We start from the raw sequence: 18,826 nt of genomic DNA, 5'->3' as shown, positions 1-18,826 counted from the left end.
CCAAGTATGCTGCAGAATGTAAAGTGGTGTATGAATATGTAATAGCATTCATTATCAGTTGGTACCCCTGTCTTTGGAAAGAATCATTTCATTCACTGTGGAGAGAATGAGGGGCAATGTGAAATGGCCTGAGGTAAGTGGCATTTCATCTATTGCCAATCATATTAACCTTGAACCTTTCCCTGCTACTTAGAATTCTTGTTATTTTTCTTCTTTCTCCATCCCTGAAAATGAAGATGATGTGTGTAAAGCCACTCTTCGCTCTATAATATTGCACTTCAGCCCTCCTTTCTCTCACAGGGGAGGGGGGAGATGAACAGTCTGGGTGTCAATCACACTGCTTGAGGCTTATATTGTGGAAAAGTGAGACTGTGTCACTGAATCCGGAAGACACTATGATGTGTTGGCTGCAAGGTAGTAATTGCTTCTCCCAGTGTCCCCTTCCCTTGAGTGTTTGATCTGCAAATGCAGTCTGATCTGAGCTAGGAGGTGTGATCCTTAGATCAGGGGTGCCTGACACAAACTGATGAAATTCTACCGGAGTCTGCATCTGAGCTATTCTATCTCCTGATTCTCTCATATGGAATTTGAATCTTCCATAGAGCATAGGTCTCGTTGGAGCTCCTGGCTGATGTTCACTTCATCTGAACAGAAAGCAGCCATTGTGTGAATCTGTGCAGTAGTGCACTATTTATTCAATCTCTGCTCTCTGCACATGAGCATTTAGTAATTGTGTGTATTTGTGGTGGAATTATAGCTGCACTTAAACACACACAAACACATGGGCATATACATTTTCCTTTCTTCAACAGGTACATAAGAAATCTACCATTTTTAGAGAGGGCATGCATGTCTTATCTTCAAATAGACATTATGCTAGTTTCAATTCCTGTTTTATTCTAATTATGCTCTGTACTTTCCAACTGTTACTCCTTTATTGGAAACCCTGGTGGCATAGTGGTTAAGAGATATGGCTGCTAACCAAAATGTCTGCAGTTCAAATCCACCAGGTGCTTCTTGGAAGCCCTATAGGGTTGCTATGAGTCGAAATTGACTTGAGGGCAATGGATTTTTTTTTTTTTAAATACATTTATTTAATGCTATTCCCACCTGGACTGTCCGTCTTTCCTCTTCAACATCTCGGCCATTATATAACTCAAGGTCCAGTTGTAGTGCTATCTACTGCCAATCCTCTTGTTTTAACATTTCCCCTCCTGCATCCCAATGGGAGTGAATTCTTCTTTCTTTTGAACCTTAATAGCACTGTGTACTTATTCTGGGATCCTCATTATGTCATATTTTTGTATTTCAGCTGAACAGCTCCTGTTTTCCTTATTCTTCTAAGTTTTCAGATTTGTGCAGACAAGAGCCACCTTTGAGTATTCATGTGCTTCCCACCTGGTGCCAGAAAAATTCAAGAAGGCTTACAAAGAGTTTATAGCAAAACAAAAGAAATTAACAATAAATGAGAAAAACCAGGCCAAGGAATTTTCTTTGTAGCTTAACAGTATCTGGCACAGTGGCCTTCATGCAGAGAGGTGGGTTATTGTGAGCCCCCCCCCCCAGATGCAAGTATTCTCCAAGTCTCTGTAGCCAAAGTGTACTGGACTACTGGCTAGCTCTAATCTCTCAGGCACACCAGGGCTTGGGCAGTGTATTAGTGATTTTGTTAATATTTATCTAGATTCAATCCAACTTATGAATATTACTGAGCAAATCAATACAATAAGCATTAAACAGAATCTGCCTCCAGTGAGGTAGAGTGAAGTGGAATCAGTAAGAGAAAGCCCGCAAGTGAGTCTTGATTTAGGGATTAGGTAAAAAGATGCAGGGATTGGCAAAGAAGAGCCAATTCTTGTTTGGGGGATGGTTTGGGCAAGTATGTAGAAGCAACCCCCCAAAAGCTGTGTGTGTGTGTCTGAGAGAGAGAGAGAGAGAAAGAGAGACCCTCTTAGCTGGAGTAGTAGTGTCAAGTTGAAGGTTACTGAGAAACAGTACAGTTATTGATTACCTTCATCAAGACTGAGGAATATAAGCATGAAGGAAGTAAATGAGATGGTTTTCTTTAAGATTATAGATGTGTTTATGATGGCATTGTGCTTTCCCTTTAAACAGCAATGCACTGAAAGTTAGAGTTATGATGCTGGGCAGACTAAGACAGAATAGGAAGAAGGGCCTGATGTCCTACTTCCCAAAATCAACCAAGGAAAACTCTAAGGATGACAACGGTCTGATCCACAGCTGACCATGGGAATAGTGCAGGACTGGGCAGCGTTTTGTTCTGCTGTGCATGGGGTCTCCACGAGTCGGAGGCTGACTCAACAGCAGCTAACAACACTGATAACAAAAGTTAGGGTGGTCACGTAATTTGATTTTCAAACTGGGGTATTCTTGAGAGTGAAAGATGACACTATTAATTATTATTCAGGGCAGCAAACATAGCCAGGACTGTCCCAGGCAAAACAGGGTAGATAGTCACTTTATGATCACTGGGATCTGTGTGTAGCCATCAAAAGACCAATGTAGCCATCAAAAGATGCTGAATTTTTTTTCTTACACTTAAAATATTTTGAGTATATCTTAAATTGCTGCCTAAAAAGTCTGCTTTCTTTTGACATAGTCTTAGAATTACAGCTGGTCCAATATCTGTTACTCCATATTTTAGGCATACATAGTCGCTTTCCTATGGTGCTTTCCAGATACCCATGTTGTTGTTGTTAGGTGCCATCCAGTTGGTTCCGACTCATAGTGGCCCTGTGAGAACGAAACACTGCCCAATCTTGAGTGTCCTCACAATCATTATTATGCTTGAGCCCATTGTCGCAGCCACTGTGTCAATCCATCTCGTTGATGGTCTTCCTCTCTTTTGCTGACCTACTTTACCAAGGATGGGGGCCTTCTGATCCCTCCTGATAACACGTTCAAAGTACACGAGATGAAGTCTTGCCGTCCTCACTTCTAACAAGCATTCTGGCCATACTTCTTCCAAGATAGATTTGTTTGTTCTTCATCAGTCTACAGTATATTCAATATTCTTTGCCAACAGCATAATGTCAAATTACCTCACCGAGTTCTTACGTGTTTCTTCTGTCACTATTTTCTCCCTCTTTACTTCCTTCTGAATAATAATTGCATGGTTGTTTTTCTATTGTTCTTTTTCTTCACATTTCCATTCAGAGAAATTGTATCGTGATGAACGTTGCTTTAATCCATGGCTGTGCTATTGATGACCTTTTTCTGCCAGTTAAAAGTCAATAGGGCTTGAGGTGATGTCGATTAATCAGGACGCTGGATGTGGGGGAGCCTGGTTTCATGGCCCAGAAGAAAAATTAATAGCAACATTGCATTAGAGTCCATTAGTTTGGCTTGGATAGAACGCACTGCTTGAAGAGTGGCAATTTGAATGGCAGGTATGTCTAATAAAAAAAAAAAAATTAACGTTTCTCCCTATCTTCCCTAAAGCTTTGTCCACATCAACAAAGAAATATAGAGTTATTCATCAGGAAAATCCAGGCTGAGAACTTTTACTACCAAACTCTAAAATTATACTGTCTTGAATCACTTATGTTGATGGCTAACATCGATTAAATTCCCTGAGATATTGCCTAAATCTTTATTTCATTTATCTAGTGCAGAAAAATAATGCAGAGCTGCTCTATAACCTATTGCTTGGCAGTGTGAATAATGCTACCTAAGGGCTTCCAGCCTCTTAAAATTTTACCCCTGTTTTGGGAGCAGAGAGTGGGAACAGTGTTGTTGTTAGGGGCCATCAAGTCGAATTCAACTCGTAGTGACCCTATGTACAACAGATTGAAACAATACCCGGTCCTGCACTATCCTCACAATCGTTATGTTTGAGGCCATTACTGCAGCCACTGTGTCCATCCATCTCAGTGAGGGTCTTCCTCTTTTTCTCTGACCCTCTACTTTACCAAGCATGATGTCCTCCTCCAGGGTTTGAATTCTAGTTGTCAAAAATCTGGGGGTGGACTTTGGAAACTAAGAATATGGCATTTTTTGTACTTTATCAGAATTTTGAACTGAAAACTGGTAATTTACACTTGGAAACAAGCTAGGAACCACTGGAACTCACACTTTTTGTTGTAGTTGTTGCTTAGGAAAGGGGAGCCAGGTGAATTGGTGTCCTACAAGTGAAGGATACATAATAATTTTACAGATAAATAGCATATTAGTTGTTTTACAGTATATAATAATCTCTGAATCAGTAGTGCTTTACTCTGAGGACAATTATCCCTGTACAAAATGTCTCACTAGGTTTATTGTGGTGGCTTCAGATCAAGGATCAGATGTGATTACATAAGAGATAGGTATGATTTGTCTGCACGGGCTATTACTGCGTGACTCTGAGTGTTACTATTAAATATTGGTTGATAATAGACCTTTAGAAATATGTTGAAAGGACCAGAGAGAAGGGCTTTGACAGCATTTCCTTGCCTCCAGAGGCCAGAGGAGAACTGGCAGGAAGAATCCTTCCCTTTGCGTAACGATGTCTGGGGAGCTCTAGCAAAGCATAGTGATTTTTCTGCTTTCATGCTTAAAAGCCAAACACTCTGAACATTTCATGCCCGGTTCATAATCAGTTTTCACATTTTCCATCACTCAGAGGAAATGGCAGGCCTGGATTTTAGATACAAATAATTAAAAGTGGTTATTCACTTTTCACGATGTTGCCGTTGGTTCCTAGTTAATATTGTACAAACAAAGTGGAGAGAAGGTCACAGTAAGGAGGGTAGAAATGCTCTAGGGGCTGGTCAACTCACCAACAACGTGCAAGAGAAAAGTTTTCACCTTTTATTGGAAGGAGTCTTGGCAAGGCCTTTGTCATTTGGTCAGAATCACAAGTCATGTCTTGATTTCTGTGCCCCCAGTTTCAATCTTGTAACAGTTTTGGACAAGGACTAATGCCAAGATGGTGATATTTTAATTCTACTTAAATAATCTGCTTGGTAAATCTGAACCTGTTAATTATTTTATTCTGAGAAATTTCCTCTCTTTGTAAAAGTTATAAAGGACTGAAATACTTCTGATACTGCTTCTTCAGTTGCATATAACTTCTTGACAAAGTCACAACAATAAACATAAGTACACAGAATTTCAAGCAAGGAAAGAAGCTTTATTTTAGAATCTGGCTGCTGTTGCCCTCAACAAATATTTACTACATCTTACATCTTTTTTTATTTTTTAAATGCATCTAAATCCTGTGATGAGACAATAAGAGGAAAAATTGGGGACCAGTTCCTCAAGGAACTTAACCTCTAACAAGGGAGAAAATTGTGCAAGTCACTATAATAAAAAAAAAAAAATAGGGATAGGGAATTCCACAGGAGAGGTGCAGATCCAACTTTATATCATTTTAGACACTATTTCTATCCAGGTAGGCTGGGAGTGATTTGTGTAGGAGGTGATATTTAATCTGACTCTTCAAATGTATTTGGAATGCAGACATTTGAAAATGGGTCTGTTATCTACTAGCTATTATTATTATTAGTTAGTTATCTACTGGTGCAGAAAAAAATCACCCCTGAAACATAGTGGCTTAAAACAACTGATGCTTATTATATTGCACAATTTTTGCAGGTGGAGAATTTGGGAGCAGCTTAGCTGGGGTTCTGAATCAGGGCCTCTCATGAGATTGAGGTAAAGCTGTTGGCCAGGACTGCAGTCAACTAAAGGTTTGACTGGGACTGGAGGATCTGCTTCCAAGATGGGTCACTCTCATGGTCGTTGGCAGGACTCCTTAGTTTCTCATCACATGGGCCTCTTTATAGGGCTGCCTGAATGTCCTCATTGTGTGGTGCTAGCTTCCCCTAGAGTGAGCAATCAAAGAGCCCAAAAAAGAAAGAGAGAGAGAGAGAACAATATGGAAACCAAAGTACCTTTTTGTGACCTAGTTTTAAGAGTCACACATCATTACTTCTGCTTTATTCTATTTGTTAGAAGTGAGCCACTAAATCCAGCCCACATTCAAGGGGAGGGCAACTAGGTTCCATCTCTCAAAGAAAGGAGTATCAAAGAATTTGTAGACATATTTCTAAACCCCTCACAATGAGATTGGGGAAAATGAGAGGGGAGCATTCAACTTAGGAGGAAGGTAGGTCACGGCCAAGGTCAACGCTTGGTGATGTATACGTGGAACTCTGGGTAATTCAGTTCGAAAGGTACAAACTAGGATTATAGTGGGAAATAAGACAGGAAATACAGAAAGAAGGAAAGTAGATTTTTTAGGGCAGAACTGGGAATCACAGAAAGTTTTGAGCAGGGTAGAGGCATAACTGCAGCTATGTTTTAGGAAGAGCAGTCTAGCAGAATAAGGACAAGGGCTTGGAAGTGTGGAGAGAGTGAAAGAGGGACCTGTTATGAGGTCATTCTGATCATCCAGATGAATGGACTTGGAAGGCGAGGGTTGGAGAATGGTTCCAAAACAAATGCTGCTCTCCTTCTTCTTTTAGAATCTGCATAGTACAAAAAGCTATAAAGAGGAATACATTTTTACATGTCTGATCCAACTGTTAATGGCATCTGCCTGTGTTTTAGATGCTGCCCCTCACAGAGCTTTCACTGGGTTAGTGAAGTGAGCCGTAAGCTTGATGCATGACAGCAGTTCTTTCTGTGCTGATTGAGTGCAGTTTGTCCCTAGGATGGCAATTGCACCTAATACCCACAAGGCATATTCCTAATTGAGTCTGTCTCTTAGCTGTAGGGAGAGCCTGATGTTATTGCTAAAATAAAACCATCCTAAACTGGAATTCTTCATGGCACAATTGCTACCCCTTTTTCCCTTACTTCCCAACATCTCCATTACCAAGAACTACCTTATTCTTCCATAGCACCTAAAGTGTTCATTTACTCAATTTCTATATTCATATCCTGCCATTTGCAATAAAGAAACTGGCTGAGCTTCTTGAAGAGAGCCATTCCCATCACAAAGGCAAACCAGAGCACTGAAAAGCCAGGCACATGGCCACCGTCAGATTTCCAAACCTGACAGCTTGACTTATCCCTTTGCTCTGCAGGAGACTAGATGAGTCCAGATTATATGAATCTTTTTTTTTTTTTCTCTGAGTTTGTATGAATTTATGGGCCTCCAAGAGTGTAGCATTTCATCATTTTCCTGATTTTGGATTGTACATGAATTCATTTTCTTACCAGGTTGGCTGCAAGCTCACGGATGTATACACCAGAATTTTGTGCATTTTTTTTTTAACTGGGGTGGAGGATTTGTGCCCAGGACATTCTGGGCACTTAATAAGTTTCCGATGGAAGAATGTCACTTAGATGAAGCTGGTATCCTTTATTTTACTTTCTCAACACCCCCTCCATACAAATACCTCTTCTCTCTCTTTTTGTGCTTCTAAATCTCAGAGTGTAAAGCTGGGATTATAATTTTCAGCACCTGCCCAGTCTCTTCTTTATTGGGGCCACATTTCTGACCCGATGTAATAACTGATGAAAACTTTAAGTGACCTATAATTTCTCCAATATCACTTTATATGTGGATTAATCTAAATGGTAATAACATAAAAAAGCTGCTTTGAAAATACCTGTGAGTTTGAATATTTTGTTGCTTCTCTGTATTATAAATGGCACCTAGGAGGTTACGCAATGTAATTCATCTTCCATTCAAATGGGCTTCTAATAACATCTTAGATGATTCTTAGGGTGTGTACCAAGGTTTAGCAATGGAACAGTGTCCTTTTTTTAAATATTCGTTTCAAATGGCTTCATATTGTTGTTACTGCTTACCATCAGTGGAGTAGTTAGAGGTCATCAGAATATTCTGTCTCCATAGCCCTCAAGTTGATTCCAACTCATAGCGACCCTATAGGACAGAGTAGAACTGCCCCTCTAGGGTTTCCAAGGAGTGGCTGGTGGATTAGAACTGCTGATAAAAGATTGGTGAAGGCATGGTTTTAATGATTTGGGAATGAATGACAAGGCCTTGTTAGTCTCTAATTACCCTACCAGTGCCTAAAATAGTGCCTTATGCGTAGTAAGTACACAATAAATACTTGCAGAATAAGTAGAATAGGTATTTGTTGTAGCATCAGGGAGGGCTAGGAAGATCTGAAAATATTATGGAAGACAGAGCAACATTTTCAAACACAGCAATATATGAAGTCAAAAAGGAGTCTTAATTTGAGGGTTGCCAACATGATGGATTTAACCACATTCTCCCAGAAGCTGATGATGTGGGAGGTCAACAGTGTTGGAGCATGCATAGAAAACATCTAGTGGTCTGAGAAGAAAAGCACTTTCAAGCAGTCATATTTCCTTCTAGAGTTAGTCCTAGAACCTATTTAGATTCTTTGACATTCAGTACTTCAGACCTGAAGTCCTAGGAAGATTCATCTCCTATGATGCTGTAACCTCTAGCACAGTGTCCAAGTTTCAAGAAATGTTTAATATTTAACGTGCTGCTGATTTCCTTAATCACCTTTCAATATCAGAATCTTGTGGTTTATCAGATAAGCTTTTTTTTAGCTTATGCAGAGATATTTTTAATCCAATCACAAGGTGTCCATCTCGGGTGATGTTGTCTTCAATGCTGATTCAGGATCTTTCACCAAATTCAAATGTCCTATCCTTTGTCCAGGAAGGGAGGCAGAAAAAGCTTGCAAGGTGGATACTGGTTCACTCTCTCATGCTGGGATGCTGAGATTTTCTCTGATACAGTGGACACGAGAGGTAATCTATGGTTGGTTATATGACATTGGCTGCTTGGTGATATTTTCAGCCTTCTTAAAACAAACAAATATGAAATGCTTAGCTTTTTTTTTTTTTTTAATTGTTCTAAGTAATGTGCAAAACAGATATAAACACTCTCTCTCCTTAAGCCTTACCATATTACTGAATCTCTCCCCTGAGGTGGGGATCGAGGATGGGGCTAGAGATGTAGTAAAGCTTGATTTCTGTTATTCACAGTTTTGGGTAAAAAAATAGTACAATACTTCTAAAATTCTGTCATGTCTATTTTAATGCCACTACATAAATACAGAAGCATTGAAAGGTTTGTGTCAAATTTTTCGTATAAAAATGTCCTACTTTATTGCTGGACATGGGAGGTTCTGGGACCAGTGTCTAATTTTTGCTGCATTTTATGGAGACTTTATACAGAAGCATTGAAATGTTTGTGTCAAATTTTTCATATAAAAATGTCCTACTTTATTGCTGGACATGGGAGGTTCTGGGACCAGTGTCTAATTTTTGCTGCATTTTATGGAGACTCTATATATTTCCTTCATCCAGAAATGTATATTCTTTCTAGAGGTGACTTGATCACCAGGATGTCATATGTGTCTGGAGTGCCCGTAGTGAGGGCAATGAGGTCTCTCTATTCAAAACTTCTATACTCATTAAATTACACTAATGAAATTCAGGGATAACTGACAAGGTTTTAATTGTAAATAAAACATAAAATATATACATGAAAATAAAATATATATGACACATAGCCTGTTGCCGTTGAGTTGAATCCAACTCACAGAGACCGTATAGGACAAAGTAGAACTGCCCCATAGAGTTTCCAAGGAGTGCCTGGCGGATTCAAACTGCTGACCTTTTGGTTAGCAGTGTAGCTCTTAACCACTACACCACCAGAGTCTCCATATGACACAGCAAATGGTAATTATAACACAGGCGGACCTGAGGTTATGAACGAGACCTGTTCCTAAGTAGAATTTGTAGGTAAGTTGGAACAGGTACCAACACCTATTTGCAGCAAATTCTTCATCACCATCACCTTTACTTGCCCTATGTGCAGCTTTTAAATGATTGAAAAGGCTTCGAGACTTTTCTTGCAGTAAAGTAAGGCTAATAGACATGCTGACTTTGATCATCTAACCAAATTATCAAGTCTTTCCATATCAATAATTAAAACGCTGTGTTTCTTAATAACAATTGTAGCTTTCATCAGGGCAGAGCCTTTCACTTGCCCCATTATTTTCACTTTATTCTTTAAAAAATTGTTCTGATTATTGACTGACTGTAGCTTAATGCTTTTCCAATGACCGATGGTGCTTCACCGTTTTCCAATTGCTTCATTATTTCTATTTTATTTTCAGTTGTGATTGTTTTCTTTTTCTTTGATGCATCACCAGCAATTGCATCAGAGTACGCTTTGGAGGCAGGGTTATAAGGGTAAATAAGAGAAAGATTTCAGCCAAATACAAAGTTATACACTCAACACAATGTTAACGGCAAAATCATTCAACTTAAAATGGCAGACGGCTTTCTTCTTCCCGGAACCTAGGAACCCCTGAAGCCGCACAATGTTTTCATGAGCACCACGTAGTGATGAATTAAGTAGTACATGTGTTTGTTATTACTGACCATCGTATTTAACTGAAATTTTTAATACAATAGGCTTTATGGCAGTCCATTCTTAAGTACAAGATGTCTATAAGTAAAACCTGGGGACTTAGTGTCTCATTGTCATTGTTGTTCTTAGGCGCTGTTGAGTCACTTCCGGCTGAGAACAACCCTATGTACCACAGAAGGAAACACTGCCTGGTCCTGCGCCGTGCTCACAATTGTTGTTATGCTTGAGCCCATTGTTGCGGCCACTGCATCAGTCCATCTCCTTGAAGGTCTTCCTCTTTTCCACTGACCCTGTACTTCACCAAGCATGATGTCCTTCTCCAGGGACTGATCTCTCCTGACAATATGTCCAAAGTATGTAAGACGCAGTCTTACCATCCTTGCTTCTAAGGAGAATTCTGGTTGTACTTCTTCCCAGAAATATTTGTTCATTCTTTTGGCAGTCCATGGTATATTCAATATTCTACACCAACACCACAATTTAAAGGCGTCATTTCTTCTTCGGTCTTCCTTTTCATTGTCCAGCTTTCACATGTAGGTGATGCGATTGAAAATACCACGGCTTGTGTCAGGTATGCCTTAGTCTTCAAGGTGACATCTTTGCTTTTCAACACTTTAAAGAGGTCTTTTTTTTAAAAAAATAATTTTTTATTTTGCTTTAAGTGAAAGTTTACAAATCAAGTCAGTCTCTCACATATAAACTTATATACACCCTACTACGTACTCCCATTTACTCTCCCCCTGATGAGTCAGCCCGCTCCCTCCTTCCAGTCTCTCCTTTCGTGACCATTTTGCCAGTTTCTAACCCCCTCTACCCTCCCATCTACCCTCCAGACAGGAGATGACAACATAGTCTCAAGTGTCCACCTGATACAAGTAGCTCACTCCTCATCAGCATCTCTCTCCAACCCATTGTCCAGTCCAATCCATGTCTGATAAGTTGGCTTTGGGAATGGTTCCTGTCCTGGGCCAACAGAAGGCCTGGGGGCCATGACCACCAGGGTCCTTCTAGTCTCAGTCAGACCATTAAGTCTGGCCTTTTTATGAGAATTTGGGGTCTGCATCCCACTGCTCTCCTGCTCCCTCAGCGTTCTCTGTTGTGTTCCTTGTCAGGGCAGTCATCAGTTGTGGCCAGGCACCATCTAGTTCTTCTGGTCTCAGAATGATGTAGACTCTAGTTCATGTAGCCCTTTCTGTCTCTTGGGCTCATGATTACCTTGTGAGCTTGGTATTCTTCATTCTCCTTTGATCCAGGTGGGTTGAGACTCATTGATGCATCTTAGATGGCCGCTTCCTAGCTTTTAAGACCCCAGATACCACTCCTCAAAGTGGGATGCAGAATGTTTTCTTAATAGATTTTATTATGCCAATTGACTTAGATGTCCCCTGAAGCCATATTCCCCAAACCCCTGCCCCTGCTTTGCTGACCTTCGGATCATTCAGTTTATCCCGGAAACTCCTTTACTTTTGGTTTAGTCCAGTTGTGTTGACCTCCCCTGTACTGAGTATTGTCCTTCCCTTCCCCTAAAGTAGTTCTTATCTACTATCTAATCCGTAAAAAACCCTCTCCCACCCTCCCTCCCTATTCCATCTCATGACCGCAAAAGAATGTGCTTTTCTCAGTTTAAACTATTTCTCAAGATCTTATAATAGTGGTCTTATACAATATTTGTCCTTTTGCAACTGACTAATTTCACTCAGCATAATGCCTTCCAGGTTCCTTCATGTTATGAAATGTTTTACAGATTCCTCACTGTTCTTTATCAATGGGTAGTATTCCACTGTGTGAATAAACCATAATTTATTTATCCATTCATCGGTTGATGGACACCTTGGTTGCTTCCGTCTTTTTGCTATTGCAAACAGTGCTGCAATAAACATGGGTGTGCATATATCTGTTCGTGTAAAGGCTCTTAATTCTCTAGAATATATTGTGAGGAGTGGGATTGCTGGGTCATATGGTAGTTCTATTTCTAGCTTTTTAAGGAAACCCAAAGCGATTTCCAAAGTGGTTGTACCATTTAAATTCCCACCAGCAGTGTATAAGTGTTCCAATCTCTCCACAACCTCTCCAACATTTATTATTTTGTGTTTTTTGGATTAATGCCAGCCTTGTTGGAATGAGATGGAATGAGATGGAATCTCATTGTAGTTTTGCTTTGCATTTCTCTAATGGGTAATGATCAAGAACATTTCTAAAGAGGTCTTTTGCAGCTGATTTGTCCAATGCAATGTGTCTTTTGAGTTCTCGACTGCTGCTTCCATGGCTGTTGATTGTGGATCCAAGTAAAATGAAATCCTTGACAGCTTCAATGTTTTCTCCATTTGTTATGATGTGGCTTATTGGTCCACTTGTGAGGATTTTTGTTTTCTTTATGTTGAGGTGTAATCCATACTGAAGGCTGTGGTCTTTGATCTTCCTGAGTAAGAGCTTCAAGTCCTCTTCACTTTCAGCAAGCAAAGCTGGGTCATCTGTATAACACAGGTTGTTAATGAGCCTTCCTCTAATCCTGATGCTCTGTTCTTCTCCATGTAGTCCAGCTTCTCGGATGTTTTTTATCAGCATGCAGATTGAATAGGTATGGTGAAAGGATACAACCCCGATGTACACCTTTTTTGACCTTCAATCATTCAGTATCCTGTTGTTCTCTCTGAACAACTGCCTCTTGATCTATGTAAAGGTTCCTCATGAGCACAATTAAGTGTTCTGGAATTCCCATTCTTCACAATGTTATCTATAGTTTGTTATGATCCACACAGTCAAATGCCATTGCATACTCAATAAAACGCAGGTAAACTTCCTCCTGGTATTCTCTGTTTTCAGCCAGGATCCATCTGACATCAGCAATGATATCCCTGGTTCCATGTCCTCTTCTGAATCTAGCCTGAATTTCTGATAGATCCCTGTTGATGTACTGCAGCAGCTGCTTTTGAATGATCTTCAGCGGAATTTTGCTTGCCTGTGATATTAATGATATTGTTCGATAATTTCTGCATTTGATTGGATCACCTTTCTTGGGAATAGGCATAAATATGGATCTCCTCAGTCAGTTGGCCAGGTAACTGTCTTCCAAATTTCTTGGCATAGAAGAGCGAGCACTTTCAGCACTGGCTTCATTTGTTGAAACATCCCAGTTGATATTCTGTCGATTCCTGGAGTCTTGTTTTTCGCCAATGCCTTCAGAGCAGCTTGGACTTCTTCCTTCAGTGTCATCAGTTCCTGATCATATGCTACCTCTTAAAATAGTTGAAAGTCCACCATTTCTTTTTGGTATAATGACTCTGTGTGTTCCTCCCATCTTCTTTGGATGCTTCCAGTGTCGTTTAATATTTTCCCCATAGAATCCTTCACTATTGCAGCTCGTGGCTTGAATTTTTTCTTCAGTTCTTTCAGCTTGAGAAATGCCGGGCATGTTCTTCCCTTTTGGTTTTCTATCTCTGGCTCTTTGCACATGTCATTATAATACTTTCTTTGTATTTTTGAGCCACGCTTTGAAATCTTCCATTTAGTTTTTTACTTCAATATTTTTTCCTTTTGCTTTAGCTGCTTTACGTTCAAGAGCAAGTTTCAGGGTCTCTTCTGACATCCATTCGGGCCTCTTCTTTTTTTCCTGTCTTTTTAATGACCTATTGCATTCTTCATGTATGATGTCCTTGAAGTCATTCCACAACTTGTCTGGTCTTTGGTCATTAGAGTTCAATGCATCAAATTTACTGTTGAGATGGTCTCCAAATTCAGGTGGGATATACTCAAGGTTGTAGTTTGGCTCATGTGAACTTGTTCTAATTTTCTTCATTTTCATCTTGAACTTGCATATGAGCAATTGATGGTCTCTTTTGCAGTCAGCCACTGGCCTTGTTCTGACTGATGATATTGAGCTCTTCCATCATCTCTTTCCTTGTATGTAGTTGATTTGCTTCCTGTGTATTCCTTCTGGTGAGGTCCATGTGTATAGTCGCCATTTATGTTGGTGAAAAAAGGTATTTGCAATGAAAAAGTCATTGGTCTTGCAGAATTCTATCATGTGATCTCCAGGGTTTTTTCTATGCCAAGGCCATACTTTCCAACTACCAATCCTTCTTCTTCATTTCCAACTTTTGATTTCCAATCACCAGTAATTATCAATGCATCTTGATTGTATGTCGGATCCATTTCAGACTGCAGAAGCTGGTAAAAATCTCATTGTCATTATAGATAGATATATCATGGAGGAGTTGGCAGCACCCTAATTTGTCTCTTCCATTCACTTCAGGTCTTTAAGGACTAGGCTTGCGCTAAGCTTGGTTACTCTGACCCTCATCCTTTCAGCACATTGAGATCTGGTGAAGGCTCCATAGGGAGAGGCTTTGTGGGATCTGGGACCCAGTTCTTTCCTTACCAAAACCAAACCAAACCAGTTACTCTCAGTTCCAACCCTTAACAGCCTTGCTGAAAAAAAGGTAATTAATCACAGCTTATACTCTAAAGTGCTGAGTACATAATAGGAACAACCAAGTACAGTTTGGAGAGTGAAATGAGGGCCCGAAGCAGCTGAAATGAAGCCACATTTTGGGCCTGTCTTTTTGGGATGGGAAAGAAACCAAGTGGAAAGCAGCATGAAGTCCTTTTTTACGTAATATGAAAGATACAGAACAAGAGTCCTTTCTGCATTTTGGAAGTAGCTGCAGTGTTGACAGATTGCTCAAAAAGTGTTTAGAGACTTAAGAATTATGGGAACAGGGGACTAAGGCTTACTTAAAGGAAAAATAGCCTCTGGTCTGCTAAAATGGAAGTTCACCTTTAGTTAAGTGGCAGATGTTGGATTTGAGAAGGTCAGGTATTTTAGTTTTTCTGGGCCTAAATAGGCTCGGTGGGGGAGGATTCTGTGTGACATTTGCTGGATACTGGGACAGCTTCCCCAGGCACACAGAAGCCCTTCATTGGATTTCTAGTGTGAGAAGTCCAACACTTAGCAGTATTTTTGAGAAAACTGTGTTGCCAAACCCTATTCTCAATTAGATTTGTATTTCTGGTGTAGAGTTAGAACCAAATCAGCTTCCAAAGATTGGAAGAATAGAAACAATCCTGGGAAAACTTTGAAAAATCTTCAGTCGCCAGTGAATTTTATTTTGATATGTTCAATAATTAAATACCAATTTTATTATGAAGACTCATGAGGTTATGTAAAGAAAAATTCTGAAAGACTTGGAAATTTAATGGGTGTCCTGACCTGCTAGCTCATCCATCTTACTTATCGCTGCCTTTATTTGACTTTGACTAAGATTCTTTATGACCTTTTGGAAATAAAAGTTAACCTTTAGAAAAGTGACAATAATGAAAATAATTCCTTTCCGTAGAAATGCAGATTGTTTGGTGAAGGCTAATTGATTTTACTTCTGTGGATATTGCCAGTTTTGCAATATTTGTAAATCCATTTCAGCATGCCTTATCTGATTGTAAGTGTGTAGTACATGGAGTACTCTTTCGAATGGTTTGTTATATCTTTTGAGTTCCTTTATTAATTAATGGAGCCCTCTGGTGGCACAGTGGTTAAGCGCTCAGGCTGCTAACCAGAAGGTCAGCAGTTTGAATCCACCAGCCGCTCCTTGGAAACCCAATGGGGGGGGGTCTGCTTTGTCCTATGGTCACTATTAGTCAGAGTCAACTCGAGGGCAACACTTTTTTTTTAAATTAATTAATGAACTAAGTGATATCTTTGACATATATTCATTGTATATCTGTATGAGAGTCATGATTTTACCCTTAAAGATAAGCCTTTAACAGTTAAAATAAGGGAATATTCATGAAATAATCAAAATTGTGAGAGAAATTCTAGGGTTCTAGAATTCCAGCATCTCCTTTTCCTTCTCCTCTTCTTCTGTCTTTTTTTATCTGTAGAATATCACTAATTATTACCCGCTGAGCTCAGGTGAAGAGGTTAGTCTAAAAGTGTGAAAAATAAGTCATTCATTTCTTGCCCTCATGGTATACCCTTGAAGAGTTACATAACATCTATTTGCTTACCTCTTTGCCATTTGAATAAAAATGTTGGTTAGGAGAGTTGTTAGCCAAGGCTTTGTATCTGTAATTCATTTCAGCATTCCATAACATCTCAGTACATGTGGTCATAGGAAACCATGAATTGATATAGAGTAAAAAAATTAATAAGACATGAGTGATTGTATGACTTTCTCCATACTTCCAACAGAGATTGGCTTATATTTAAGCGTAACTTTGGGGAAGAAGTCTGAACTTTGGTCATTTTGGTTATATAAGAAAAAGTACCAGAAAGTCTGCCCTGAAATCTAAAAGATTTCTTGAAAACTTAAGTAATTCCAAGGTTGAGGAAGGGTTTTTTTTTTTTTTTTTTTTTTAATTTGAGCTTTAAGTGAAAGTTTACAAATCAAGTCAGTCTTCATACAAAAACTTATATACACCTTGCTATGTTCTCCTAACTGCTCTCCCCCCAATAAGACAGCACACTCCTCCTCTCCACTCTGTAATCCCCATGCCCATCAACCAGCTCCTGTCTCCCTCTGGCCTCTCATCTCACCTCCAGGCACGAGCTGCCCACATAGTCTCGTGTGTCTACTTGAGCCAAGAAGCTCAGTCCTCACCAGTATCATTTTCTGTCCCATAGTCCAGTCCAATTCCTGTCTGAAGAGTTGGCTTCAGGAGTGATTCCAGTCCTTGGCTAAAAAGAGGGTCCAGGGAACATGAACCTCAGGGGTCCCTCTAGTCTCATTCAGACCATTAAGTCTGTTCTTTTCACGAAAATCTGAGATCTGCATCCCACTGTTCTCCTGCTCCATCAGGGATTCACCGTTGTGTAACCTTTCAGGGCAGTCATCAGTGGTAGCCAGGCACCATCTAGTTCTTCCAGTCTCAGTCTGATGTAGTCTCCAGTTTATGTGTCCCTTTCTGTCTCTTGGGGTCATCTTTACCTTATGGCTTTGGTGTTTTTCATTCTTCTTTGCTCCAGGTGAGTTGAGACCAATTGATGCATCATAGATGGCCACTTGCTAGCATTGAAGACCCCAGATGCCAGTCACCAAAGTAGGATGCAGAACGTTTTCTTAATACATTTTCTTATGCCAATGGACCTAGATGTTCCCTGAAACCATGGGCCCCAGACCCCCATCCCTGCTACTCTGGTCTTCAAAGCATTTGGTTGTATTCAGGAAACTTCTTTGCTTTTGGTTTAGTCCAGTTGTGCTAACCTCTTCTGTACGGTGTGTTGTCTCTCCCTTCACCTAAAATAGTTCTTGTCTTCTATCTAATTAGTGAATACACTTGAGGGAGGATTTGGGGCTTACATAAATATAAATCTAAGGGTTTGATCTTTAAAGACAATTCAGACTTGCAGATGAACATTAGCACCACCTTGATCTCCATGATGGTCTTGGAATTATAATGATCAAGACCTGGAGTAGACTCAGTCTCAAGAGGAGAAGAGTATGAGGATGTATGTTTGATTGAATCTACATGTGGAATTTCAAAGTGGAAGCATAGGGAACTTTTGTTTGAAAAGTATAAACACTTGGGAGATTTGGACTACTCTTTAGAAAATGGGAAATAGCATGCGCCTTTCTCTTTTGTACTGTTACATAGATTTTATTGGCTTAGTTAATAACAAGTGTATGGTTAGGATTAGCAAATTAAACCAAGTCAAGAACAGAATGTTCAGGAGAAATTTTATAGTGCTTTCGATGTATATTTTAAAGATTTTATTATAAAAATTTCAAACATCCACAAAAGTAGAAGGAATAGTATTATAAACTTAAATTACCTGTTGTAAAACATCAACAATTATCAACGTATTTCCAAACTTGTTTCATCTATACTGCTCTACCCTTAACTCTAGCTGGTTCTCATTATTATTTTTTACAGTTTTTTTAAGGCACAATTTGCATACTATAACATTCATCTATTGTAGGTATACAGTTTAAGGGTTATTAGTAAATTTACAGAGTTGTGTAACCTTCATGACAATGTTGTTTTAAAGTGTTTCATCCACCTGAATGAATACCTGTGTCTTTTCAGTAAACCTTTGCTCCTATGCAACTAACCCCAGGCAACACTGTCTGCTTTCTGTCTCGATAGATTTGCCTTGTCTGAACATTTTATATACAGGGAATCATACAATATGTGTAGTCTTTTGCAGCTGGCTTCTTTCATGCAGTGTAATGTTTCTTTGAGGTTTACCTAGACTGTAATCTGTATTAATAGTTTGTCATTTTTGATTACTGATCAGTAGTCCATTGTATGAATATACCACATTTTGTTTAACCATTCACCAATAGATGGACCTTTGGAAAATTTCCAGATTTTTGTTATTATGTATAATGGCTGCTAACCAAAAGGTGGGCAGTTTGAATCCACCAGCCTGTCCTTGGAAACCCTGTGGATAGTTCTACTCTGTCCTACAGGGTGGCTATGTGTTGGAATCAACTCAACAGCAGCAGGTTTTTTTTGTTTGTTTGTTTATGTATAATGTCGCCAACAAAT

This window comes from Loxodonta africana, chromosome 23, assembly GCF_030014295.1.
Source record: "Loxodonta africana isolate mLoxAfr1 chromosome 23, mLoxAfr1.hap2, whole genome shotgun sequence".
NCBI classification, from domain to species: Eukaryota; Metazoa; Chordata; class Mammalia; order Proboscidea; family Elephantidae; genus Loxodonta; species Loxodonta africana.
This window is presented reverse-complemented; position numbering follows the sequence as displayed.